Source organism: Sus scrofa, chromosome 3 (assembly GCF_000003025.6).
Source record: "Sus scrofa isolate TJ Tabasco breed Duroc chromosome 3, Sscrofa11.1, whole genome shotgun sequence".
Classification (NCBI taxonomy): Eukaryota; Metazoa; Chordata; class Mammalia; order Artiodactyla; family Suidae; genus Sus; species Sus scrofa.
The window spans coordinates 83,980,558-84,006,020 of NC_010445.4; the positions used below are offsets into that span (position 1 = coordinate 83,980,558).

The 25,463-nt window shown below is 36.5% G+C and overlaps 1 long non-coding RNA gene across 1 annotated transcript in view; it reads left to right on the plus strand.

Moving 5' to 3' along the window:
• Positions 1-11,279, plus strand: part of LOC110260097 — a 297,389-nt gene extending 286,110 nt beyond the window's left edge. The window contains exon 4 of the long non-coding RNA XR_002342939.1: positions 10,358-11,279. This is a non-coding gene — a long non-coding RNA (uncharacterized LOC110260097). The remainder of the gene's footprint in view (positions 1-10,357) is intronic.

A 25,463-nucleotide genomic window follows, 5' to 3' on the forward strand; every position in this document is an offset into this window, starting at 1 on the left:
TTTAGATTGTTTCCATGTCTCCATGTCTTGCCTATTGTGAATAGTGCTGCAATGAACATGTGGGTGCATGTGTCTTTTTCAAGGAAGGTTTTATCCAGGTATATACCCAAGAGTAGGATTGTTGGGTCATATGGTATTTCTATGTATAGTTCTCTAAGGTATCTCCATAGTGGTTTACCAGCTTACATTCCCACCAACAGTGCAGGAGGGTTCCCTTTTCTCCAAACCCCCTCCAGGACTTGTTATTTTGGACTTATTAATGATGGCCATTCTGACAGGTGTGAGGTGGTACCTCATAGTAGTTTTGATTTTCACTTCTCTAATAATCAGTGATGCTGAGCATTGTTTCATGTGCTTGTTGGCCATCTGTACATCTTCTTTAGGGAAATGTCTATTTAGGGCTTTTGGCAGTTTTCAATTTGGTTGTTGGCTTTTTTGCTGTTGAGTTGTATAAGTTGTTTGTGTATTTTAGAGTTTAAGCCCTTGTCAGTGGCATTATTTGAAACTATTTTTGTCATTTCATAGATTGTCTTTTTACTTTTTTTTAATGGTTTACTTTGCTGTGCAAAAGCTTGTCAGTTTGATGAAGTCCCATTGATTTAGTTTTGCTTTTATTTCTGTAGCTTCAGGAGACTGATCTGTGAAAATATTTGTAATGTTGATGTCAGAGAATGTTTTGCCTATGTTCTCTTCCAGGAGTTTGATGGTGTCTTGTCTTATGTTTAAGTCTTTAAGCTATTTTGATTTTATTTTTGTGCATGGTTGTGAGGGTGTGTTCTAGTTTCATTGATTTGCATGCAGCTGTCCAGGTTTCCCATCATCACTAGCTGAAAACACTGTCTTTTTCCCATTTTAGGTTCTTGCCTCCTTTGTCAAAGAGTCATAGGTGTCTGGGTTTATTTCTGGGTTCTCTGTTCTGTTCCATTGTTCTATATGTATGTCTGTTTTGGTACCAGTACCACACTGTCTTGATGACTGTGGCTTATAGTATTGCCTGAAGTCTGGAAGAGTTATGCCTCCTGCTTGGTTTTTGTTTCTCAGGATTGCTTTGGCAATTCTGGGTCTTTTGTGGTTCCGTATAAATTTTTGGATTGTTTGTTGTAGTTCTGTGAAAAATGTCATGGGTAATTTGATATGGATTGCATCAAATATGTAGATTTCTTTGGGTAGTATGTCCATTTTTATAATATTAACTTTTCTGACCTAAGAGCATGGAATATTTTTCCATTTCTTTGAATCCTCTTTAATTTCCTTGACTAATGTCTTATAGTTCTCAGTGTATGAGTCCTTTACCTCCTTGGTCAGGTGTATTCCCAGGTATTTGATTTTCTTGGGGGGGTACAATTTTAAAAGGTATTATATTTTTGTATTCCTTTTCTAATATTTCATTGTTAGTTTACAGAAATGCAAAATGATTTCTGAATGTTAATCTTATATCCTGCTACTATGCTGAATTTTTTGATCAGTTTGAGAAGCTTTTGGGTTGAGTCCTTGGGGTTTTCTATATATAGAATCATGTCATCTGTATACAGTGACAGGTTTACCTCTTCTCTTCCAATCTGGATACCTTTTATTTCTTTTGTTTGATTGCTGTGGCTAGGACTTCTAATACTATGTTGAATAACAGTGGTGAGAGTGGGAATCTTTGTCTCATTTCAGCGTTTAGTGGGAAGGCTTTAAGCTTTCCTCCCCTGAGTATTATATTTGCTGTGGGTTTGTCATAAATGGTTTTATTATGTTAAGATATGTTCCCTCTATACCCCCTTTGTAAGAGTTTTGATCATGAATGGATATTGGAGATTGTCAAATGCTTTTTCTGCATCTATTGAGATGATCATGTGGTTTTTGACTTTTCTGTTTTTAATGTGATGTATGATGTTGATTGATTTGCATATGTTGAACCATCCTTATGAACCTGGGATAAATCTCACCTGGTCATGGTGTATGATCTTTTTTATATGTTGTTGGATTTGGTTGGCTAAAATTTTGTTGAGAATATTTGTGTCTATATCCATCAAAGATATTGGCCTATAGTTTTCTTTTTTGGTTAGATCTTTCTCTGGTTTTGGAATTAGGGTGATGGTGGCATCCTAGAATGTCTTTGGGAGTGTTCCTTCTTCTTCAACTTTTGGAAAAGATTAAGGAGGCTTGGTATAAGTTCCTCTTTGTAAGTTTGGTAGAATTCGCCTCTGAAGCCGTCTGGTCCTTGACTTTTATTTGCAGGGAATGTTTTTATGACATATTCAATTTCATTTCTAGTGATTGATCTGTTTAGTTGATTTGTTTCTTTTTGATTGATTTGGTCAGGCTGCAAGTCTCTAGAAAGTTATCTATTCCTTCTAGATTGTCAAATTTGTTGGCATACAATTGTTCATAGTATTCTCTCATGGTTTTTTGTATTTCTGCAGTATCAGTTGAGATTTCTCCTTTTTCATTTCTGATTTTCTTTATTTGGGTTTTTTCTCTCCTCTTCTTGGTGAGTCTAGCCAGAGGTTTGTCAGTTTTGTTTATTGCTCTTGGTTTTATTGATTTTTTCTACTGTTTTTGAATCTATATTTTATTTATTTCCTCTCTGATCTTTATGATTTCCTTCCTTCTGCTGACTTTAGGTTTTGTTTGCTCTTCTTTTTTTAAGTCATTTAGGTGGTGGGTTGTCTATTTTTTGAGGAAAATATTTCTTCTTTTTTGAGGAAAGTCTATATTGCTATTAACTTCCCTCTGAGCACTGCTTTTGCAGCATCCCATAGATTCTGAGTGGTTTTGTCTTCATTATCATTTGTCTCGAGGTATTTTTTAATTTCTTTCTTGATTTGCTCGTTCACCCATTGGTTTTTTAGTAGCATGTTGTCTAGTCTCCATGTAGTCAGTTTTTTCTCATTTCTTTTCCTGTGGTTGATTTCTAGTTTCATGCCATGTGGTCAGAGAAGATAGTTTAAATAATTTCTATACTCTTCAATTTGTTGAGGTTATCTTTATGCCCCAGTATGTGATCAATCCTTGAGAATGTTCCATGGCATATATATTTTATACATGGAAATTTGTATGTCTTAATCACTTACCTCATTTTACCCTTCCCTCTTCTCTCTTTCCCCTGGTAAATCCTAGTTTGTTTTCTGTATCTCTGAGACTGTTACTTTTTTGTTATATTCATTAGCTTCTACATTGTTTTTTTTTTAGATTTGAGTATTAGTCTTTCTCTGTCTTATTTCACTTAGCATAATATCCTCCAAGTCCATTTATGTTATTTCAAATGGCAAAATTGCATCCTTTTTTATGGATGAGTAGTATTTCATTGTGTGTATAAATATGTACATGTGATATATTTCTCACATCATTTTCATCCATGCATCTGTTGGTTAGGTTGCTTTTATAGCTTGGCTATAGTAAACATTAATGCTATGAACATGTAGGTACATGTATCTTTGTGAATTAGTGATTTTTGTTTTCTTCAGATATATTCCCAGGAGTGAAATTGTTGAATCATATGGTTGATCTAATTTTAGTGTTTTGAGGAAACTCCATACAGATTTCTATGGTGGCTATACCAATTGACATTCTCACTAACAATGTACAAGGATATCCTTTTCTCCACATCCTTGTCAATGTTCGTTATTTGTGGTCTTTTTGATCATGACCATTCTGACTAGTTGTGAAGTGATATCTAATTGTGGTTTTGATTTGCCTTCCGCTGATGACAGTGATTGGACCATCTTTTCATATGCTTGTTGGCCATCTGTATGTATTCTTTGGAAAAATATTTATTCAGGTATTCTGCCCAATTATTAATTGGGTTGTTTATTTTTTTGATATTGAGTTGTGTGAACTGTACATATTTTGGATATTAACCCCATATTAGTTGTATCATTTGCAAATATTTTCTCCCATTCATTAGGTTGCCTCTTCATTTTGTTGATGGCTTGCTTGATATGCAGTAGTTTTTAAATTTAACTATGTCCCATTTATTTATTTTGCTTTTTGTTCCTTTGCCTTAGCAGACAGATCCCCTCAAAAATTGCTATGGTTTATGTCAGTGCAGGTGGCTTAGGAGTCCAAGGTGTTTCAGAGCGTATCTTGGCCTGTTAGCAGTTGAGGCAAGGGCCCAGGATGTTACCAAACACAAGTTCATGTTCCTGATGCACAGTGAGGCCAAACAATTCTGTTACCTTGAAGTGTGGAGCAGAGAAAGTTTTACTGCAGGGTTATGCGAGGAGACAGGTGGCTTATGCCCCCACCCCAAACTCCAAACTCCCTGAAGGTTTTTAGCAAAGCCATTTTAAAGGCAAGGGGAGGGAGGACCATGGTTAATTATTGCATATTTTTTGGTATCAGATTCTTTGTTCTTGTAGCTGTCCATGTAGGTCAGGTCACAATGTTCCTGTAAACCTCCTACAAAACAAATGTTAATTCTCAGTTGTGCAATTTTTTATCTAAAAGCATAACACTCTTAAATGTCATAGCCTTAAGAATAGGCTATCCTGTATACTTCAGGATATAGGCAGCATCATTTTGCAAAAGGTGCAAAACCAGGATGACTTAGTACAAGTGACAGGGGACAAAGATTGAGGTAGCATTAAAATAGAATGAACAGATATAATATGGAGTCACATTTGTTTTTCCCTACTGCAAAGGGATCCCAGGGATAGTACTGGTTCACTGGTAGTCAGAGTTGGGTGCCAGAATCTCTAGCTATAGGGCCTGAGTATATGGGGACCAGTGCCTGTGCACTGGTATAGGGGGTCAGGACTTGAGCTGTGGTGGACAGGGCCATGCACTGAACTGGCTTTGAGCTCAGGAAGTGTTAAGGCTGCCTGCTTGCTGGTGGGTGGGGTTGTGTTTCTGCCCAGCTAGTTTCTTGGCCTGAGGTGGCTCAGTACTGGTGCCAATAGCTAGTGGGTGGGGCTGGGTCATGGGCTAATAAACTAGAGAGAGGATTCCAGAATGAGGCTTGCCAGCATCAGTGTCCTTGTGGTAGAATGAGCTGCCAAAAATAGCTTCCACCAGTGTCTAAGTGCCCATGGTGAGTTGCAGTTGCCTGCTGCTTCTCTGGGAACCTCTCTAAGATCAGCAAGTGAGGTTAATCCAGGCTCCCTTTAAATGACTGCTCTGCTGTGGATCCTGGAGCATGTGAGATTTTGTATGGGTCCTTTAAGAATGGAGTCTCTATTTCCCACAGCTCTCTTTGTCTCCTGAAAGTAAGCCCTCCTGGCCTTCAAAGCCCACCTGTTTTGAGGGTTCATCTTTCTGGGCTGGAGAGCATGAAATAGGAACTCAAACCACTCGCTCTACAGGAAGAACCATTTCAATTGTAATGAATTTCCTGTTTGGGGGTTTCCCATTGTGGGGTAAGTGTCTTGAATATACTTCAACTCCACCACTCCTACCTATTTGGCTGTGGTTCCCTCTTTATATCTTTAGTTATAGGAGAATTTTTCTGCTAGGTTCTGGTCTTTCTCATTATTAGTTGCTCTATAAAGAGTTGTAATTTTGGTGTGCCTGAGCAAGGAGGTGAGCTCAAGGTCTGACTACTCAACCATCTTGGAAAAGCTATTTTTATCATAGTGTTAATTTGTGTTTCCCTAATTGCTAATGATGTTAAATGTTCACATATTTCTCTGTTGTTTTTATATATTCTTTGTTAAAGTGTCCATATCTTTTGGCCATTTTCCCTCTCACTTTTATTTTAAGCAGCATTAACTTATTGTAGAAACTAGGTTAGTTGTCTTATAAATGCTGCACATTCTGAATATGTTTCCCTATGCACCAGTTAATATATCGCTTTATTCCCTATACTTCCTATAAAATGAAGTTCTCCTAGAAGGCTTTATTAGTTTTAGGTTCAACTCTTTAGGCAAGAATACTTCACTGATGGTGCTGTGTGCTTCATATGAAATCACATCAGGAGGTTGTCACATTTTTTTAATGATACTGACGTTCATCAATGGATCCAGTCATTATAAAAAGTTTCCTTAATTTTTAATTAGTGATTGCTGCCTGAATCAATTATTTCATTAAAGTTTGTAATTTCATAATTTAAATATTTTCTTCCATATTTACTACAATAGGAATTCTTCTGTAAAGAAGATTTTTTCTTCATTAACAGTTCATACAAGGAAAAATAGAATAAATACTTCTAATTTTCCTTTTAATTTAGTTTTCATACTAAGGTGATGGTACCCTAGATATTTCCAAATTTCTTAATTGTTGTCATTGCTTTTTATTGGAATTCCTCTACTAAAATTGAGTATTCACATATGGAGTTCCCATTGTGGTGCAGCGGAAATGAATCTGATTAGGAACCATGAGGTTGCGGGTTCGATTCCTGGCCCTGATCAGTGAGTTAAGGCGTGGCCAGTAAGTGTAATGTAGGTCACATTCGCAGCTTGGATCTGATGTTGCTGTGGCTGTGGCATAGGCTGGCAGCTTTAGCTCCGATGTGACCCCCAGCCTGGGAACCTCCATATGTGGTGGGTGCGGCCCTAAAAAGCAAAAAATAAAAAAATAAACAAAATTGATTATCAACGTAAATTATGTTTTTTTTTAAATGTTTAGTTTATTTCTATTAAATGCAGTCATGTTTTGATGCTCAAAATGTCCCATCTTTGGCACAGGATAGTCCTTCATACTTGTTCCTCTGTGTTGATAATTTTGTCAAGCTTATGGCAATTGTTATCGCCTCCAGGGAAAGAGTCCTGCTTTACCAGGAGCAGAAATAAAAGTCCATGATTCAGGGTTACCAGGAAAGGTATGAGTCACATGCTTTTACAGTAAAATGATGCTTTATGCACATGAAGAAGAGACAGAGCAAGATGAGTTTCAAGAGCGGACATTGGTTCCCCCATGGCTAGCAGGTCACCCCCCCACAGCTGACAGAGGGTGATGACCTACATGAACCCCTCTTTTGCTATGGTTGAAGGACCCTGTTCTCTTGCCTGCCCTCATTCCCCAACACCCGTGAAAGGTTAGAATAGGAGGCTGGCAAGGTACCATATGATACACATGCTCAAAAAGGACAAAGGAGTACACATTGATTCTAACACAGAGAAAGGTACTCCCACAAGGAGTGGTAAGTCCAGGCCGACTGTGAGGGCTCCTCATCTCTTGGTAAGGAAGTGTTCCAAACCCAAGGCTCATTTTTATGTGGCTGAATTAGGAGTCAAAAAAACTGAACACATGTGAGTGCATTTCCCAAAACACTTTCTTACTTTATGGCACAACAAAATACCCTGGATCATCCTAATGCTTCCTGCTCAAGGTGTGGAGTTAGACGTTCTTCGGAGGAGTCCTGTTTTTGAAGGGGAAGGGTATTTAGGGTGCTAGATTTCCTCATTGTTACTAAATTGTTATTGCTTCTCAGCCTTTTCAATGACATAACAAAGGGAAAATATTATAAACTCATTTTTATATGCTCAAATTTAGCATTTACATAATACATTTTTATTTTGTGCTTTTATCCTTTTTTCTTGTAGTGGATACCTTGGCTCCTAACAACATTAACATACTTTTTTTTTTGGTGTAACATTTCATTATATTAATACTATTTTCAAAGTAGTAAAATATTATCTTAAGTAATTAGAATATTTGATGACATTTAAGATTTTTTTGCAGTTCTATTTACCCTTAAAATATTTTTCCAAGGCCTTCTTATGAAGGCACTTAAAAAATCCTCTTATCCATGGCATTATGTCATCAACTTAATATTCAATTAAATCCACTTATTTTTGTTTGGTTTTAGGAAATGACATTTTAAAATGTTTTTATGACCAAAACTATAAATTTTATCCAGAAAAATCTCTTTTATTACCGTTTCTGCATTCATTCTTTCCCCTCCTCTAGAGGTATCCATTTTTATTAGTGTTTGGTTTATCCTTCCAATTTTTCTTTTTATAAATATTTATGCTTCTAATCATATATAGCAATGATATATAATATGACAGATAAAATTCTGCCTCTTGCCACTTCCAGTTAACAATACTCCAATATATCTCGGACATCTCTGCAAATTAGTGTATAGAGATTTTGTACCTTTTTAATATCTGCGTAGTATTTGATTGTGTGTATATATCATAATTTAATTGTTTAGAGTTCTGTTGTTTGATATTTGGTTTGGTTACAACCATTGGCTATGAATTCTACCATCAGACTTATTCTCACACCCTTTCAACTTCTAAATTTGGAAAAAAAACACATTTACAAGACACTGCATTTCCTTTTTTATAAAATGCCCTTCATACGCTTTTAAAATCAAGGTACATTAGAATGTTTGGAACACATATACATCTGGAGTGTTAGAATGAGCAGAACTGGTGTACATTTTTAGCAAACAGCATCCCAGTAAAAAGTGAAAATGCTGACTTTGTAATATCTGCCAATTTCCATGTTGTAAGTATTCCCACAATAGCAAATCTCAGGCCAGCAAAGTGAAGTCACTGAAAGTGGCATTGGGAGGAGATGTGTACAGTCCCAAAATGGAAGAGGCATTCCAGCACACTCCTTAGTAGAACCTACAAGTGCTGTGGAAAGCAGAGGTGGATCTGTCTCATTTGTATTTCTAGATCTGCTCTCCACCCTTCTCCACATTGCCCTGAAAGCTGAGCTGTATGAGCAGACCCCCTTGCCCAGTCATGTGTCCTGGCTCCGGTGATGTGACCTGCAGGGGAATGAACAATGGCAGGGACCAGAGGAAAGGCAGAGATTGAAACTGGGCTTGTACTCCCGTTTCTCCCCTATGAGGTCATGTCTGTCTGTTGGGGTCACTTGGCAGTGTCCTTCTGGGTCCAAGAGGTGCTTTCTGTATCTGTTTCTGTCCCTCTCTCTTTCCAGGCCCCTATTCCTTCAAGCTAAAGACAGAGAAATTTCTCTGCTCATCCTAGCTTTGCTCTTCCTTTTATTTTCCGTACTCTGCCCCAACTTTGCAAATTATCTTTTTAAGCAGTCTTTATATTACTGAAGTAGAATGTGCTGTCTTTTTCCTACCAGCAGTATGCTTCCTGACATAGAAAGAATAAAGGAAATGATGAGGATAAGCCTTAAGATAACTCTTAAGTTAAGTTTTAGGGGTATAAGCCCTTTGACTCCAGTACTATTATGAATTTATCGATATTTAGTAATTTGTCCCATAACCTCTTTTATATTATTCCTATAATGCTATAGATATTGTACTGCCCAATACATGCAAATGGGTTTAACATCACTTGCTTAACTCAAAGAAACCACTGTACTTTTTAAAAAGTGGCATTTTCTCTACTTGGAAAAAAAATTAGGCAAATGAAAAATTATGCCTGTGGGGTACGTGTGAGTGTGTATATGTGAGTCTTAAGGAACTGGTCAGATAAGGAGCAATAAATCTAGCTTAATTGATATAGTCATGGTTTTAATAAATAAGTTAATAAATAAGTTTAATAAATAAATAAGTCTTCTGATTCCAATTCTAGTTCTCCCTTTAGTCAATCTTGTTTAAAAAATAGCAGTAACATTAAACAAATCAAAAGAAAATACTTCCTAAAATGTAAAATTGCCTAACTGAAACTAAGCACTTAACACGTGAGAAACTTCTTTTTAAAAAATCTGGATGGTGTTATACTGGTTGTTATTTATGCTGATGAAAGGAGAACAACCTTATATTTACCCCTAGCGTCCTAGCGTTATGGCCTTAGGTAAGTTATTTTAACCTCTCTATACTTCAGATGCCTTCTCTGTTAACTAAAACTTTCCTAGAGTACTGTTTGCTGCAGAAGGTACTCCATAAATGGTAATGATGGCTCTTATTAACATTATAATTCCCACTAAATCTAGACTCCATCTAAATTTGGATTTTTTTTTTTAATGACGGGAGCCAGCACGGTGTTCCCCCCACCTTGGAATTTCAATGGGGGGAATGGTGGGAAAACAAGAAGATCTGTCTCTCCGGATTCATTGACTCTCTTATTGAAGTTGCTTCTGTTGGCTTAATTAATTTAATTAAATATTTTGAAATTTCTTTTACTTTCCATAAAATGGGAACACTATTACTGCTTTGTAAACTTCAAAGTGCCAAACCTGGATCAGTAGTCTACATGGGAGATTTGATGGAAGATTGCAATGCGAGCTAAATCATCACAGTTCATTTAGAGGTTTCTACCATGACTTGAATTAATTCATAACCAAACTATGTGTTGTAGACAAATGAATAAAATGGAAAACAATTATACGATGAATAAATTGGCAAATGCTTAAAGTGAATATGGACATAAATTATGTTGTAAGTGGTCTGTTCTCATAATATACATAGGATGCACTTTTGCTCACCAGCCTTAGAATCTGTACCCTTGTTTAACTTTCCTCAAGGATAAACTGATAACATTTTTTTCTTATTTGACAGTGATCGAGAGTTTCAAATTAATCAAGTCACTTTCCATTTGGAATTTTATTGGGAGATGAACATATATCTGAAAGTGGATCAGTGAATTTCAATTACTCTTTGTCTGTATAACTGGACTCCTTTTTTTGCTTTTTACAACTGCAATGGATTCTGACACCAAGACACCCATGATGTTAATACCCTGTATCCACTAGATGTCACTATGTTCAAAGCAATGAAATAGAATTTGTGCCATGATGCAATCGAAATGATGTAACCAGTTTGCTCCTTTCTTTTTCCCTCCCTTCCTTCTGTCTCTTTAATGCTTTCCCCTCTCCGTAGGTAGGTGAAGTTTGCTTTAAAAATAAATTAAATTAGGTTCCTAAAAATCATTTGGAAAGTGTAACAGGTTGGTATGCCCAAATTTATACATCATCCTTTGATACTGAAGGTTATCAACCTGAAATTTTGTGTGCTGAAAGAAAAAAAATAATGCAGAATTAGGGCAAAAGCAGTGGGATTTTGTCAATGATCCTTCAGCATTTTTTTTTTTTTCTTTTTTGGCTGCCCCGCAGCATATAGCGTTCCCAGGGCAGGGATTAGATCCCAGCTACAGTTGTGGCAATGCTGGTTCCTTAACCCACTGTGCCAGGCCAGGGATCGAACATGTATCCTGGGGCTCCCAAGATGCCACCAATCCCATTGTTCCAGAGGAACTCCTTCAGCACCTTCTAAAATTATCATAAGCCATTTGTAAAGAGAAGTCCTGGGAGAGAAAGGAAATTGTTTTAGTATGAAAGAAAAATTTCCGTGTCACTTTTTTTGGTTTGATAATTTAGGGAAAATTCCTCCTCTGCATTTGTATAGAAAAGAGAATTCAGAGTTCCCATCGTGGCTCAGAAGAAATGAACCTGACTAGCATGCATGAAGATGCAGGTTCGATCCCTGGCCTTGCTCAGTGGGTTAAAGATCTAGCATTGCCATGAGCTGTGGTGTAGATTGCAGACACTGCTCGGATCTCAAGTTTCTGTGGCTGTGGTGTGGGCCAGTGTCTATGGCTATGATTTGACCCCTACCCTGGGAACCTCCATATGCTGTGGGTGAGGCCCTAAAAAGACACACACACTCACACACACATACACACACAAAATAAAAAGAAAAAGAAAAGAAAAAAAAAAGAAAATGGAATTCACAGAAATTATTCCATTCTGGGAGAGATTCAATAAACAGATTCAGTCAACATATTACACCAGGACTCATAAAGTCCAGCTTGGGGAAAACAGAAAATCTACAGCTTTTCATTAACTAGAAAAATGTCATTTTCCATATTTTTTTTCAAGTAAAGAAAGCTTAGAAAGACATTATATATTTGAAGTGATTAGTATATCATAGAAGATATGCTTTTTGTTTTTATGTTGATCAATTTACTACATTTATAGTTGTACATTTATCATCACAAACCAATTTTATAACATTTCCATCTGAAACCCCCATCACATCCCCCCACTCCCCAAACTAAGTCCTTTGGAAACCATAAGTTTTTCAAAGTCTCTGAGTCTGTATCTGTTCTGCAAAGAAGTTCACTGTGTCCTTTTTTCAGAATCCACATTTAAGTGATAGCATTTGGTGTTGGTGTCTCATTGTCCATCTGACATCACTTAGCATGATAATTTCTAGGTCCATCCATGTTGCTAAAAATGCTGGTATTTCGTTCCTTTTAATGGCTGAATAATATTCCACTGTGTATATGTACCACATCTTCTTTAGCTACTCCTCTATTGGTGGACATTTAGGTTGTTTCCGTCTCTTAGCTGTTGCAAATAGTGCTGCCACGAACACTGGAGTACATGTGTCTTTGCAAGTCATGGTTTTCTCTGGATAGATGCCCAGGAGTGGGATTGCTGGATCAAATGGTAGTTCTATTTTTAGTTTTCTGAGGAATCTCTTATTGTTTGCAGACTTTTTGATGTTCCCCTTTCTGGCTGGTGTAAGGTGGTACCTCATCGTGGGTTTGATTTGCATTTCTCTAATAATGAGTGATGTGGAACATCTTTTCATGTGTTTTTTGGCCATCTGTATGTCTTCTTTGGAGAATTGTCTGTTTAGATCTTCTGCCCATTTTTTGATGGTTTTTTTTTTTTTTGGTTTGTTTTTTTGGTATTGATCTGTAGGAGCTGTTTATAAATTCTGAAGATTAATCCCTTGTCAGTCGATTCATTTACAAATATTTTCTCCTACTCTGTGGGTTGTCTTTTTGTTTTGTTTAGGGTCTCCTTTGCTGTGCAGAAACCTTTAAGTTTAATTAAGTCCCATTTATTTATTTTCGTTTTTATCATTACTCTAAGAGGTGATTCAGAGAAGATGTTGCTGTTGTTTATGTCAGAGGGTGTTTGGCCTATATTTTCCTCTAAGAGTTTTATAGTATCTGGTCTTATATTTACATCTTTAATCCATTTTGAGTTTATTTTTGTGTATGGTGTTAGGAAGAGTTCTAATTTTATTCTTTTACACATAGCTGTCCAGTTTTCCCAGCACCTCTTATTGAACAGGCTGTCGTTTCTCCATTGTATATTTGTTTCTTGCTGTTGATGTCCAGTCGTATAATGCTGTCAGAAAAAATGCTTGGTATAATTTCAATTTTATTAAAGTTACAGAGGCTTGATTTGTAGCCCAGGATGTGATCAATCTTAGAGAATGTTCCATGTGCACTTGAGAAGAATGTGTATTCTGTTGCTTTTGGATGCAATGTCCTATAAATATCTATTAAGTCCATCTGATCTAATGCTTCATTCAGGACCTGTGTTTCCTTATTGATTTTCTGTCTGGATGATCTGTCCATTGCTGTAAGTGTGGTGTTAAAGTCCCCCACTATAACTGTTATTGTCGATTTCTCCTTTTAAAGTTGTTAGCAGTTGCCTTATATATTGCAGTGATCCTATGTTGGGTACATAGATATTTAAATCTGCTATATCTTCTTCTTGGATTGACACTGTAATCATAATGTAGTGACCTTCCTCATCTCTTAAAATAGTCTTTATTTTAAGGTCTATTTTGTCTGATAAGAGTATTTTGTTTTTTTTTTTGTCTTTTTTTTTGCTATTTCTTTGGGCCGCTCCCGCGGCATAGGGAGGTTCCCAGGCTAGGGGTCCAATCGGAGCTGTAGCCACCGGCCTACGCCAGAGCCACAGCAACGTGGTATCCGAGCCGCTTCTGCAACCTACACCACAGCTCACGGCAACGCCCGATCCTTAACCCACTGAGCAAGGCCAGGAACCGAACCCGCAACCTCATGGTTCCTAGTCGAATTCGTTAACTACTGCGCCATGATGGGAACTCCCTGATAAGAGTATTTTTGTTTCCACCCTCTCCCTTTTAATTTGTACATGTCCCTAGAAGTGAAGTAGGTCTATTGAAGACAGCATGTATACGGATCTTGTTTTTATATCCATTCAGCCAGTCTATGTCTTTCGGTTGGGGCATTTAGTCCATTTACTTTTAAAGTGATTATTGATATGCATGTTCTTATTGCCATTTTATTAACTGTTTTGGATTTGTTTTTGTTGATCTTTTTTCTTTCCTTCTTCTCTTGTTCCCTCCTCTGTGTTGTGATGACTATGTTTAGTGTTGTATTTGAGTTAATTTTTCTTATTTTTTTGTTTATCAATTGTAGATCTTTGGTTTGCAGTTATTCTGAAGTTTTGATATGAGCTTATATATATATACAAGTTTGTTTCAAATTGTTGGTTTCTTAATTTCAAGTGCATCTCCAGTGTCCTGCATTTGTACCCTCCTCTTCTCATGATTTCTGATTTTAGTGGTATAATTGTTCATGGATGATTTCATATGTTTACTGTATATGGGTATACTGTATATACTCGCCTTTACTGGTGAGCCTTGTTATTTGTGGTATTTTTGTTTCTGATTGTGGCCTTTTCTTTTCTTCCTAGAGAAGTTCCTTTAACATTTGTTGTAAAGCTGGTTTAGTGTTGCTGAATTCTCTTAGTTTTTGCTTATCTGTAAAGCTTTTGATTTCTCCTTCGAATCTGAATGAGAGCCTTGCTGGGTAAAATAATCTTGGTTGGAGGTCTTTTCCTTTCATCACGTTAAGTACATTGTGCCATTTGCTTCTGGCCTGCAGAGTTTCTGCTGGAAATCTGCCAATAACCTTATTAGGGTTCCTTTGTATGTTATTTGTTTCTTTTCCCTAGCTGCTTTCAAGATTTTCTCTTTGTCTTTAATTTTGGAAACTTTGATTAATATGTATCTCAGTGTATTCCTCCTTGGGTTCATTTTATATGGTACTTGTTGTGCCTTCTGGATTTTAGTGAGTGGTTCCTCTCCCATGTTAGGGAAGTTTTTAGCTATTATCTCTTAAGATATTTTTTATGTCCCTTTCTCTTTCTCTTCTTCTTCTGGCACCCCTGTAATACAGATGTTGGTGCATTTAATGTTGCCCAGAATTCTCTGAGACTCTCTTCATTTGTTTTCAATCTTTTTTCTCTTTTCTGTTCTGTATCCATGATTTCCACTAATCTGTCCTCCACTCACTTATTTGTTCGTTCTGCATCCTGTATTCTGCTATTGGCTGCTTCTAATGAATTTTTTATTTCAGTTATTGAATTTTGCATCTCTTCTTGCTAAAGTTTTATATCTTGTATTTCTTCACTCAGTGTTTCCTGTAAACTATCCATCTTTGCCTCCAGGTTATTTGCAATGTCTTGCATCATCTTCAGCATCAACAGTCTAAAGTCTTTTTCCTGAGGCTGAGAATCTCCTGATCACTTAGCTGTTTTGTTTTTTTTTCCTGGGTTTTTTTTTTTTTTTCTTTCTCCCTTATCTGGTTTATAGTTCTCTGTCTTTTCATTTTTATAGGTTTTTGGTGTGGTGACCTTTTTACAGATAATAGAGTTGTAGCCTCTCTTATTTCTGGTGTCTGCCCCCCTTGCGGCTGAGGTTGACATGGGGGCTTGCTGTAGGCTTCCTGAGGGGAGGGACTGGTAGGTGGAACTGATTCCTATCATTCTTGTAGGTGGGGCTTTGTATCTGGGTGAGATTAGAGGCAGCCTGTTTACTAATGGGTGGGGCTGTGATCCCACCTAGATTGTTGTTTGACCTGGGGCTTCTCAGCACTGATAGGTGGGGCCAGTTTTCCCAAAATGGCCACCTCCAGAGAAATGCATGCTGATGAATATTCCCAAGAGCTTTGCTTCCAATCCCCTTCCCCCACACAAGCCACATTTACCCCTCTTTTCCCAGGAGATCTTCCAAGAACTGCAGTCAGATCTGACCCAGATTCCTATGGAGAATTTGCTTTGCCTTGGGACCCAGTGCACATGAAAGTCTGTGTACCCCTTTTAAGAATGGAGTCTCCATTTCCTCCAGTCCTTTGGAACTCCTGAGCACAAGCCCCACTGGCCTTCAATACCAGATGCTCCAGGGGCTCTTTCTCCCAGTGCCAGATCCCCACACATGGGGTGAGTCTCTGTGAACCAGTTACTTTCCAGTCTGTTTGGGGCTTCCCACCCTGGAGGTATGGGGTTGCTTATATAGCATAATCGCCCCTCCTACCTCTTGACGTGTCCTCCTCTTTGTCTTCTGGAGTAGGATATCTTTTTGAAAGTTTTCAGTCCATTTGATTGAAGATTGCTCAGCATTTGGTTGTAATTTTATTGTTTTTAGGAGAGAAGTTGAGCTTCAGTCCTTCTATTCTGCCATCTAAATCCCATTTATCAAGATATGCTTTTTATAATTTTATGTTCCTATTTCTGATTCTCTATATTTTACAAAGTACATGTATTACTTTCTTATTTGTAAAAATATATAGACCTAACAATATGCTACTGTAAAAAATTAATAAAATCTCCACCCTCTCTCTGGAGTATCAACGGCATAAAATTCCATGTTCTGCAAAACTGAGCTCTTGACCTCAGGACGTCACCAACCATTAATCAGTTAAGAGAATGAAGTAGCTATAATGTCAGAAGAAACATCAAACATATTTTACTTAGTTTTCTGTTCTCTAAATTTTGCTTGTTTCTACTTCCAAGACCAGGAGATATCTGGGAAACTTTATTCTATTATCCTTAAAGAAAAGTCCTCCGTCAAGAAATTTCAGTGATTTTTCTGAAACCTTACCAAGGAATAGACATGAAACCATGTTAACACAAGGAAATGAGGAACTTTGAGAAATGAGCAGTCCATCAATACAGCCCCTGAATAGAACCACTATGACTCCTCTTCTATGGCTGCCTCCTTTCACCAGGAGTCACATGGTTACTGGACTCCTGGAAAATTCCTTGAGGGTGATAATGTTTAGAGAGCTAGTGAAGAGAACACCCTAACTGGTGTGCTACTCCTTTTTAATTTTACTATACCTTCTACTCCCCTCTCATAGGAAATTAAAAACTGTGCTGCCTGGCTGGAAGCATGAGGTTTTATAATTTCATGAAAAATTACATTTTTGCTAAATAGGTTAGAGCTAAGACTGGTCTATATTTTTTCTGGGCTTATTGAGGAATTGAAGGTAGTGATTTTCTTCAAGTGTATTGACCAAAGAAATCTCTTTGAATAATGATTCACTCATTCATTTATTCATTCAATGAGTATGTATTGAGCAACTTACAAGATCCAGGTACTATTCTATGGACGTGAGATATAGCAGTGAATGAAAGAAAGCAATAATGTGTGCCCTCATGGAGCTTATATTGTAGTAGAAGAAACCACAGGAAAAATGTAAAATTGTCTTCATTTCATATTTTTTAACTAAACCTAAGTTTAGTGATGATATTTTTAAAGAATCCTCCTAATAACACAAATGTTTATTCTTTAAGTTTTTAAATATCCTATGACTAGCATTTCTGTAAATCAGTCATTAATATTTTAATGTAAACTATATTTTATAGATTTTTGTGATAATATTTTTCCATTCAATAGTTATTTTGTTTAAGCAGCTATAACATCATCAAAAGAGGATTTAGAGCATTTATCTATCCATAGAGACATATATAGAAATTTCTATCTATCTCTACACACAGATACACACACACACACACACACATACAGGGAGAGATAGGAAGAGATCTGTCTATGAAAACAGGCATGAAAGCAAAACTATTTGATATCTTGGTGATTTGCTACCGGTGAATTATCTAGAAATTCTTATCTATTTTAAGGTATTTTGATTAAAAGAGTGATTTCTTATAAATTTTTTTTTTGTCTTTTTGCCTTTCCTAGGGCTGCTCCCATGGCATATGGAGGTTCCCAGGCTAGGGGTCTAATCGGAGCTATAGCCACCGGCCTATGCCAGAGACACAGCAACGTGGGATCCAAGCCGCATCTGCAACCTACACCACAGCTCACAGCAATGCCAGATCCCTACCCTCTGAGCAAGGCCAGGGATCGAACCCGCAACCTCATGGTTCCTAGTCGGATTCATTAACCACTGAGCCACGACGGGAACTCCTTATTGTAAATATGTTTTAAAATAAGGCATAAATATATTTTTTCTTCTAACATATGTAATTAGCCTTATAATATCAAAAAGATTTTTGGTGTATCTATTGAAATTGAGGATTTATTCTAATTAACATATCTAATCGTCTTTCTGGAGGTTTTTTCTTTTAGTATTTTATTATGTTAGTGATGATTAATCTGTCCCTTTATTTATATCACATAGCTTTACATGTACTTACAAAAATCAAGGCATAAAAATAAGAAGTGAAGAACAGTATTATTTCACAGAGTAAAACAATCACTTATGTCAAGGGAAATTTTAGAACACCTTAAAAAATTTTTTCCTCTGCTATCTGCATTATTAGGGCCAGTTCTTATTTTATTTCTTAGAATGGTTCTTCTGTTTTGCTTTACCTCAAATATTGGTGATCCTTGTTTTATTTGTATTTATTAATGAAGTACTGGTTAACTAGGCAGCTGGTAAAGAGTTTCTTTGTATTTGGTAGGTTTCTCCCTCTTCTTCTTTTTCAATTCAAGAATAGTTGACTTACAGTAGGGATGAATGCATCATTTTACTGTCAAGCAGACTTTCCTCTAAGATGAGTGACCAGGACTTCAAAATTTGCCAAGTTGAAATTGCTAAGTAGGGTTGTTGGATTTATTAGTAAATAAAAATACAAGATGCCTTGTTAAATGTTAATTTCACATTAACAGTGAATAATGTCATGTGATTATGTTACATGAAATATTTTAGACTTATTCTAAAAATTTTGTTTTATATCTGAAATTCACATATCCTTTTTTTTTTTTTTTTTTTTTTTTTTGTATTTTGTGTAGTATCCCTAGTATCAGACATTTGTGGAAGTTTAGCTGTATCTCAGATTTTGCCTTTCTTTTCTCTTTGTTTCAGTTGTTCATTTCATCATCCCATAAAACTAGATAAATCTTGTATAATGATTAGTAAATGGGGTTGAGAACACCAGCCATCCATGTAGATAGGCATTCCCTTATCTACCTGTTTGCTGACCTGTTTGATTCTTCATTGGATCTGCTTAATGGCCATGTTTTGCTCATTGTTACCCTGTGAAGATCAGTGCTTGTGTGTAACATTTGTGATCTCTTTTACTTTAATTAAGCCATCAATGCATCCTGTCTTCCAGAAATTGGTCAAAATACCTGCCCTGAAAATGACATCATTCCATATAGTGCTGTGTATCTAATTGTTTTATATATTTTTCCATGGGATCTTGGAGAGAGAGACTGTATGGGTGACAAGAGCCATTATCTTTCAATGTGTATCCACCTCTCTTATTTAGAATAGTTCATCCGACCTCTTGAAAAAAATAAAACAAGACAAAACAAATCAAAACTGTGTGAAGAATTATTTCAGAGAATTCATAAATTCTGACTGTGCTTCTTCCAGCTGCTACCATATTTCTCTGCTGCAGTTTATAGCAAAACTCTCAAAAGGATTGTTCACATTTTTTATCTCCAGGCTTCCCTGCTGTTCTGTTGTGAATCAACTCAAATCAGACTTTCACCCATAACCATTCCATCTTATTGCTGAGAAATAAGAGAATCACTTTCAGAGAAAATAGAGTATCTGGTTGGTAATTTTAGTCATTATTCAAACCTGTTGTGGCTACAAATATGGTATTAATTTAAGAATTAAGTGTATGACAAAAAGAGTGAATGCAGTTTTCTATTTCATTTTTTCCTCAAACAACTTTAAAATGAATCCATAGGGGAAAATATCAATAGATTAAATTATTTTTTAAAAAAGAATACGTGTGAATCAAAAGACAGCACGCCTTAATCCATTCAGGTTGCTCTATAACAAAAATATAAACTGGATGGCTAAAATAACAAACACTTATTTTTCACAATTTTGGAGGCTGGAAAATTGAAGTTCAGTGTCTGCTTCATAGATGGTCAACCTTCTTGCTGTGACCTTACCTCATGGGAGGAGTCAGGGAGCCCCCTGGGGTCTCTTTAATAAGGGCCCTAATTCTGCCTTTGTGAGGTAATTAGAGGAGCCCTTATGAATAGAATTAGTGCCCTCTTTAAAGACCCCAGGGGGCTCCCTGTTCTTCCCATGATGTGAGGTCACAGCAAGAAAGTGAGCATCTATGAAGTAGACAATGATCTTCCACCTCGCAAAGGCCCAGTCCCCAAAACCTACCCTCATTAGGAATAAAACATTTTAGCATATGATTTGGGGGGTCATAAACATTAAATCTATTAGCAGAGCATAAAATAAAAAGTCAAAATATTTGGGGGAAATAGGTGTAAGAACTATTGATAAAGAATCATACTACATGATATTAATAACTTTCTTAAGAATCAATAGGAAAAAGATCCAATAGCAAAATGGACACAGGGCATGATCAGGCTTACCAGAGGAAGATGTGTAAAAGGTTAGTACACATCATAAAAAATATTTAGTTTAGTAATAATTAGAGAAATGTAAATAAAAAAGCCATTTATGCCCTTTCTTGCCTATAAGAGATTATATCATCTTTAAGAATGTCAATACTCTGGGAGATAATAACTGTATAGACTCTGTCATGCATGGCTTGTAGATGTTTAAATTAATAAAAAGAAACAAAACTCTCAAGGGGGCAAAATGGCAATATGTAAAAATAAAAAGTAAAATCTGTAAAATCTAGTTATATTTTATTCAGTCCATGAATTTTTTTCTAAGGAAATAATCACAGAAGCATGCAAGGATATTAACTGCAGTATTATTTATGACAGAAATATTTAAAAATTGAGAAATATATTGAGATTCAGTTATACAAATCATAATTCAGCTCTATAATGGTATATAATTCAATTTTTTTTGTCCACAGCTGTGGCATATGGAAGTTCCCAAGTGAAGGACTGAACCTGTGCCACAGCAGTGAACCAGAGAGCTGCAGTGACAGTGTCAGATCCTTAATCCTCTGCACCACAAGGGAACTCCCTACAATTCAATTAGTAATACTAATACTAATACTAATTATTAGTATTATTATTAATACTAATTAGCATTAATAATAATACTAATCGTATAATATCTAAAGTATTGCTTTATGTTTACAGTGATATCGCTAATTAATATCAGCGATTTTAATGAATACAAAATTTTCCTGCCTTCTGAAATTTCATATTTAACAAGTACAAGTCTGCCCATTCTATTATTTATCTTATGTTCTTTCTCACCTGTCTCTATCATTAAAACCAATAAACTTAGACATTTCCCAGTTGAACTAAGATGGCTTCATGTTTTTTTGTCTTTCATATCCGTTCTACTACCAAAACAATCTAATACTCAAATCCAATCATTCAGCTCTCTCCTTAAAGTTCATCAGTAGTTTTCTATAGCTTGTCTGTTGTGTGCCAACCTATTGATACCCAATGGCGTAGCTAGATCAGCCCTTGTGATTCTTATTATGATTGCAAGACACACTTCAGTAACAACTATCAGAAAACTTTGGAAAAGAGTTTATTACTTTCAAGTCCTGGAAATTATATGACACATCTGGGGCCACAGCCAAGTCATAGGTAAAGAGAAAGAGTGCAGGACTGGGGTTCTACTTTTATAGGGTTGAGAGTGAAGGCCTAGGGTTTCCTGGGCTCACTCTTTATTAGCAAATTTTAAAAAATAAGAGTGGGAATTTAAAGCAGAGGAAGAGAAAAAATATCCAAGCAGCCTCAAAGATCAGTTATGGAAATCAACCACAATCTTTAAAACAGGGTGGGAGACAGGCTATCCCTGTGCCTGGCAGTATGTTTACTTGAGATAGCCATATTTGAAGTGGGTACCTCAGCAATCAAAGCTTAAGCCAGGCATTTGCCTTACAAAAAGGAAAACAAAACAAAACAAACATATAAACAAACATACTGTCAGGGCTTATACTACAATGTCAGAAAATACCCAGTCTGCTGAGCATATAAGTCTTTTTGATCAGAAGCCTAGTTCCCCACATAGGCTTATGTCCTATCACTATGCTCCTTAATACCCTTCTGTATTGGTTTTCCAGGGTTGCCATAAAAAATTACCACATACTTGGTTGCTTAAAGGAAGATAAATGCATTTTCTCATAGTTCTGAAGGCTGGAAGTCCAAAATCAAGGTGTCCGAATTGATTCCCTCTGCAGGCAGAATCTTCTTCTCCCTCCTGTGTAAGGGAGGATCCTTGCATGCCTCGTTCCTAGTTTCTGATGGCTGCCAGCAGCCCTTGATATTCTTTGGCTTGAAGTTGCGTAATTCCAATCCCTGAATTCTTTAAAAAAAAAAAAAAAAGGAAAAAAGAATGAAAAAGAAAGCAATAACAGGACACACATGGTCCTCAAAACAGCAAACCAAGACTTCGTTGCAGTTTTGATCTTCTGCAGAAATGTAAGCTTAAAGAGTCTGGAATTTTCTGATCAGCACCAACAAAGTAAACTTTAGGTAAGCCATCTCCATTCTTTAGAGGAAGAAGAGGCAATAAGCATGATAAAACACTTGCCATTACCCCCCCCAAAAAAAGTCCTGACCTAAAAATAATCTTTTCTTTTCCTTTGTTATCAACTCTTTGGCCTCACCCTTCTTATAAAAACTTTATGCTTTGTAAAATTTTTCTGAGCACCATTCTGCTTCCTAGATAGAATATGGCCAATTCATGAACTGCCCAATTAGGTCTTCAAACTTACTTGGCAGAGTTTTGTTTTTTCATAGTAGCCATCTTTACATGGCTTTCTTCTTCTTTCTCTAGGTGTCATCTCCTTATTCTTTCTCTTAAAAGGATGTCAGTCATTGTATTGAGGGCTCATCCTAAATCCTGGTTAAACTCCAGAGCCCTAATTATATCTACAAAGACTTTATTTCCAAATAAGTTTGCATTCATGGGTACTGGGACTTAGGGCTTGGGTATGTCTTTTGGGGGGACAGAATTTAACCCACTATACCTTCTTTTCTTATGTTTTATTAGTGCCAAACTACATGTAGTTGCCACATCCATCCTTTTCCTTTACATGTGTTACAGATGGGGTTCCTTCTGATTAGAATTTTATTCCTTATGTATCTTGACAACTTTTTCTTCATTTTACTACCAGTATTCCAAGGACTAGTTTGTACTAGACTTTTATAACTTCTATATGAAAATTTAGTAGTCTCTTTCGTGCCTCTAATAATCTGATCGTCCATATATCAGAGACCATTGCATTGAGATGGTTTCCCTCATGAATCTCCACTGAGTTGTGACTCCTTATAGAACAGGCATTTTTAACCTTTGCCCTCTTAGGATTTCTTTGGTTAGTCAATAAACTTCTTTTGGTATAACTTCCCTGGTAGACACTGTGTCCTAAAATTCTGAAACCCAAATCAACAGGTATTCTTCTTGATCACTAATTCCTCAATATGACATGCTACCCCATACTGAAGGAGCTTCCAGAAAAATGGAAGGCATAGCTCTTGACATCAAGCATTTTGTTATAGGAAAAAAACCTCAAAATATTAAATAACTATTTGGGGCTAGCATATATTTAACTGACAAAAAAAATGGGAAATACATGGCATTCTGTCTACATTAAGAAAAATCAGTTGTTACTATTGTGTTGGTAAGCTTCATAGGAAATGCAGATTAGACTGGACCTCAGAGAAAGAGTGGGATTTGGAAATCACCTCACAGTATCCTTTAAGTAGGTGATCAGATAACATAGGGAAATATTTCATGCAAGTCACTATATCTTTACCTTGTTCTGTTTATTCAATAGCTCCATCCATGAAGGCCTTCTGTGAGGAAGGAAAATACTGTTTTGGACAGAGCAATAGAATTTGAAACTTGGCAGATCTGGCTTTGAATTGCCCTGCATTACTTCCTATATGACTTCAAGTAATTGCATAGACACTAAATCTGCATCCTTATTCATAAATTAGGGATGGGAAATCTTACCTCTTCTGCTGTGCATTAAAATGAAAATACATATGGAAGGTGCTGATTTACAAGTCAGTAAAAGTGAAATCCCTTTAAAGTTGCATCTTCATTTTATTGTTACTTGTTTTGTTTTTATTTTCCGGTAACCTAGTGCCAAGGTCAGTTTCAGATAATGACTATGTATTTGCCTGACTTGATGCGTTGATTTAGATAAGAAAACACATAAAACTGCTGTTGAGTCAGCTAAGGAGATCACTGAATCTGGAAATCCGACACTTGGTGCATAACTTGTGCTTGGGGAGATCATGATAACCAGTCTTGACCACTGATCAGGCAATGAAGAGAGCATTGGTCACTACCTGCACCCCACCTCAAGCAGGGATAAAAGAAGAGGGAGGACAGGATGTTCACTCAGAGTTTAGAGCTTCTCCATGGGAAGATACTAGATTTGTATTGAATTGATATCTAGCTGAAATTAAAAGCCAGCTGTAGGTCCACAAACTTTTCTCATTAAACTTACAGAACCTAAGTAGGCAGAAAAATGTAAGGAGTCTTCTCCTTTAAGAAATTTTTCTAGCAGGGTAACTATTGTTCTTTATTGTTCTGATGGGATAGCAATTCTCAAACTTGAGTGCATGCTATAATTTCCTGGAGGGTTTTTTAGGCTTAGATTCCTTGACCTTCACTTCAGAATTTCTAATGTAGGAGGTCTTGTGATGGTAGTAGAAGGATCTGAAAATCTGTGTTTCTAATAAGTTCACAGGCAATACTGATGTTGCTGGTCCAGGGATCATGCTTTGAGAACTATATATTAGAGAATTAACACAATCACACACACAAAAAAAACTTGGTCTCTAGTAGTAGCATTTAAGTGATTAATATGTAACTGGAATATATTTAGTAATTTTTTCTGTATCAGGAAACATAGAGATTGCTTTCCTTTACTTTTATAGAAAGATATTGCCAGTATCTCATTTTTTTAAAGACATAAATTTGTTATGTCACATCTTGCTGTAAAACTCCGACTTGCCCTCTCTTTTCTGTACTTCAGATGCCCTATATGGTTTTGTAATAGGGAAATTCCAAGATTGACGAGTTACCTGAAGTGCAGTGTTAAGAAGTGTTCTGACGTAGGGTTGCCAGATAAAATATAAGATGCCTTGTTAAATTTGGATTTCAGATAAGCAACAGACACTTTGTGGTATTAGTTCATCTCAAGATAAATTTGGGATATGTTTATACTAAAAATGATTTGTTGTTCATCTAAAATTCAAGTTTAATTGGGTGTTCTGCATTTTCATTTGTTAAATCTGGCCATCCTATTGATGGTATACCATCCCTGTTAAATTTGGGGAGCATTCTTATCAGTAGAGGAACAAGAAGCTATGCTTTCTGTAATAATACTTCAGCCACTTCTCACTGAAAACAATCTGATATTCATCACCTGGAATTCACATAGCATGGGATGTGAGAGAAAGAGAATGTTGGCAGCAGCTGCTGTGATAAGTGTTGCATCATTTTGTGATAATGGCACTTAACAGTGGAAACCATCAACTGCTTTAAAATTAGGGCAGCCACAGCTCTTCCATCAAATGAATATTTGTCACTAAACCATTCTTAGTCTCACAAACACAGCTGATTCTGAGAAGACTGTAGGATGCATTTGCACTTTAATCTACGGGCTTGACCAAATGGCTCTTGTACTTTAAAGCCAGAATATCTTTATACCATCAGCCCTCAGTCAGTCGTTGAATAGGTGCCCTATAATTTTCT